Raw genomic sequence first — 4,290 nt, 5'->3', positions numbered from 1 at the left:
AAAAAATAAAATCTTGAGATATAAAAATGTTATTATAATATAAACAAATAATAATGCTTCTCATACAACTATTAGAATAATCATGTATATTTTGAAATATAAGGTTATTCAAGTTAGTAAGTTTAATAGTAATTATAAGAGTAATAATAATAATAATAATAATAAGACTAATATTATGTAAAATAAAAAAATTGTATAATATAACAAAAAATTACTTCTGATGCAACTAAAAAAAAAAAATGTTACCTTTCATATTTTAACAAAATAAAAAAAAAATGAAAAATAAAATAAATGTTATAATAAATAATATGCTTCTTGCACTAAAAGAATAACACAAGTTAGTTATTTATCATTTTTCTTTGGTTGGCTGGTTGGGGCATGACGAATATAGTTATCGGCTACTTTGTGAAAATTAATTTCGTCATTTGCATTTGATATGAAACCGGACATAGCTTCTATAACAATAAAATAATGATAAATTAATTAGAATTTTTAAAGAAGACACTAAATTGGGGCTATACGGAACTTTAAACAAATAATATAGCAGTGGTGGATCCAAGGATTAATTTTTTTTTGCTGAATGGCATGGGGGGAGGCAAAAGTACAACAAGTTCAATAATAAACACCACAGTGTACAACAAAGGGAAACTACGGTGATTAGGCTGACAAATGCCCCCTTTGCCTCTCCCTGGATCCGCCACTACAGTATAGATAAAAATAGTTCAGAATATCTCATTTAAAACGTATACCTATTTAATACAACCCAAAATATACATTTTATGTTCTGTACTTTATGCCATGGCCCATTTTGTTATAAAATAAATTAAAATATTTCTAAACTCACCATAAATGATACTATAGAGATTTAAATCAATAAACTTTTTTTAGTTTTTCCTCTGTAACTAAAATGTTTTAAAACATTAGACGTAAAACAAATATCGATTGCTCCTCTAAGTGCTGCACTTAATGACTTTTTTCCAACTCTTAGTAATATGTAGGTTTTCTGAAATAATTAATGGTGTACTCATTATATAATATTATTAACTATTATTATTTTATTGCAAGCAAATAATGAAAAACTTACTAATTCTTCCCTATTCTTTAATGATTCACTATTGGCATTATTACTTAATAACTCTTCAGCAAGGGCAAGGTCTTCTAAATTTGTTGATGGTAATAGCTGCATGAACGGAGATGGCAAATTTGGTAAAGGCATAGCTAATACACGCATTCGACAATCAGACATTAATATTTTTTCTAAAAGTTTCCCATTACTGTGAACAACTGATGCTAGTCTTGATAGAGACCCATTTATCATTATTAAATGGGTCATTATTTTTTCATCGCGAGTCTTATAATTTTGTTCTTGGTTTAATTGAGTTGTAATAAGTTGATCGATTTTATTTTCTATAATTTTTAAATAATCTAAAAGTAAATAATATTGTATAGATTAATTATATTACTTATTATATTTCAATAAGTATAATTTAATAAGAAGTATAAATATTTCAATATGTTCATGTTAAGTTTTAATTTAATAAAACCTATTAACTCATAAAATATATAAGTGTCATTATTATGCTAACTAATTACAATTATGTTAACAACCTAATTACATTTGTAATTATATAAATCAATATATCATATTAATATCAAAATTATAATATTTAGGTAAATTATATTTGAATGAACAACTATATTTGTATTACAACTAAATATTAACAAATACAAACTTAAAACAATTATTTAAAACTTATTACAGTGGACGCCGCTTATAATACTCACATTGGGACCAGCACAAAGTGAGTCTTATAAGTTATAACCGAATGAATCTTATAGGCGAAGTGGGAAAAAAAATTAATTACATATTTATGAATTTTATTTTACTACATATTTATTGAATGCAGATAATAAATGAAAAAAAATGTGATTTTGTTTTTTTTTTTTTAGTTATAAACTAATATTTCTAAAATATATTGGAAAATGTGAAAGACGATACAATTTATTGTTTACATACACACATAATAAAGCAAAAAACATTAATTTATTTCTAAATTTTGACCAAAAATGTTTATTTTTTACTATTCTTTTTTTTTTTTTTACAAAATTTGAGTCTTATAACCGAATTTTTTATAACGTATTTGGATACGTCTGGACCGTTTCAGACAATTTTGAGTCTAATAAGCGACTGCACCTCATATCCGTGAGTCTTATAAGCGGCGTCCACTGTATAAAGTTTATTAAACTTTACAAATTATAGATATATATTAAATTAACTGCAGGAATAATTAAGATCATACCTATACAGTATACCTACACATACCTTTATAACAGGATATTTCATAGAGGGGGGGGATACATAATTGTTAAGATAAATCACAAGGGATATAGTGCACCCCGCACTAATATTAAATATAAAAAGTGGGAAAGTGGATACTGATGTTCTGTAGAGTATGATTCTAGATAAGTAAATTTAGAAATGTATTGACATTAATTGTAGACAAAAAAACTAAAAATCTCTTTTATAGGTAATATAGATCCAAATAAATCCAAATATTTTGAAAATTTTCAATTTTCATGTACAGAAAATGATAATATAAACATTCGGTAAAAATATAATATATTATATGTTTTAGTAATAATTTGAGAATATCTTCTATTTTTATGAGACAAATGTGCATAATAATATATTATATATTTAATACATACCATTCTGATTATCAATGGAAACATTTTGATTGCAAACAATTGAATGATCTGTCATATCATCATTGTTATTGGACATAATTGTATAATCATCTTCATTGGCATTTTTCAAAAACTCAAATAATTCCTGGCTCGTATCTAATTTTCATTTTAAGGGCATTTAAAAGTTTAAATTAAATTTAACACGTGAACTATAACAAATAAATAAATGTATCAACACCAAAAAAAAAACATTTATTTATCTTACCATTAGACACAAAATCATTATTAACTTCAGTATTGGAAGTTGACTGTAATAATAGTTCTGTGGATTCGTTTTGACACAAGTGAATAGTTGCATCTAAAATAGTTTATAATTCAAAATAATATTACTTATAATATTAACACATAATACATATATAGTAAGTATAATGTTAGTATATACAATTTATGTTCCTTACCATTATATGACAAATCTTTAGTAACTTCACTATTGGAAGTTGACTGTAATAATAGTTCTGTGGATTCGTTTTGACACAAGTGAATAGTTGCATCTAAAATAGTTTATAATTCAAAATAATATTACTTATAATATTAACACATAATACATATATAGTAAGTATAATGTTAGTATATACAATTTATGTTCCTTACCATTATATGACAAATCTTTAGTAACTTCAGTATTGGAAGTTGACTGTAATAATAGTTCTGTGGATTCGTTTTGACACAAGTGAATAGTTGCATCTAAAATAGTTTTTAATTCAATAAAATATTATTTTTAATATAACCATTGACATACAATACATAAAATATATACAATTTTATAGTTCATACCCTTAGATGGAAAATTGTTATCAACTTCATTATTGGAAGTTGACTGTAATAGTTCTGTGGCTTCATTTGGAGACAAGTGACTAGTTGCATCTAAAATAGTTTATAATTCAATATAATATTACTTATCTTATAACATGTCATACTACATAAGTATTAAGTGTATACAATTTATTGGTCTTACTCTTAGAGGCAAAGTCTTTAATTGGCGGAATTGGTAATGTAAAAAGGGCTTCTGTTTTTTTTTTCTTTATTATTATTTGATCTTGCTTGTTTTTTTTAATAGTTCTCTTTCTTAGTTTAGTGTTCTCTATGTTATAATTATCTTCATCGCTACTAATATCAGTACCAGACCAGGCTTTCGACACACGCCTTGCTTGGAGTTCGTTGTCTATAAAAAAAATCTATATCAAACAATTATTAAAGAACAAAAATGAATAAAAATGTACTAACCAAATGGTCCTGCAACTTTGATTGCTTTATACATTAATCCATCATACATATTATATGGAGAACATTCTAGTATCATCCTTTTGATTTGTTTTGAATTAAAGAATGTACCATCTTTATTGTCAGATTTAGATACAGGAAACCAGCATTTTTTTTCTGATACATACCATGAGGATGGTACATGTTGTATCTCATTTGTTTCTTCAAATAAAACTACTGACCAAGATGACCTTAATATAGTTTAAATCAAATATATATATTATGTAAAAAATATTACTGTATTAATTTAACAGTTGAAATAAAAAAAATAATGAGTAATAT

At 24.8% G+C, this 4,290-nt stretch overlaps 1 long non-coding RNA gene and 1 pseudogene across 1 annotated transcript; both read right to left on the bottom strand.

Annotated features, from left to right (window-relative positions):
• Nucleotides 1-256: 256 nt before the first annotated feature.
• Nucleotides 257-1,403, bottom strand: LOC111040772 (annotated as a pseudogene).
• Nucleotides 1,404-3,369: 1,966 nt separating this feature from the next.
• LOC111040762 lies at nt 3,370-4,017 on the bottom strand. Its single transcript, XR_002605239.1, has 3 exons — nt 3,704-4,017; nt 3,523-3,612; nt 3,370-3,432 (listed from the first exon to the last, which is right to left on the bottom strand). It is a non-coding gene; the product is annotated as an uncharacterized LOC111040762 (long non-coding RNA).
• Nucleotides 4,018-4,290: the final 273 nt, after the last annotated feature.

The sequence above is a fragment of the Myzus persicae genome, unplaced genomic scaffold (assembly GCF_001856785.1).
Source record: "Myzus persicae strain clone G006 unplaced genomic scaffold, MPER_G0061.0, whole genome shotgun sequence".
Classification (NCBI taxonomy): domain Eukaryota; kingdom Metazoa; phylum Arthropoda; class Insecta; order Hemiptera; family Aphididae; genus Myzus; species Myzus persicae.
This window is presented reverse-complemented; position numbering and strand designations above follow the sequence as displayed.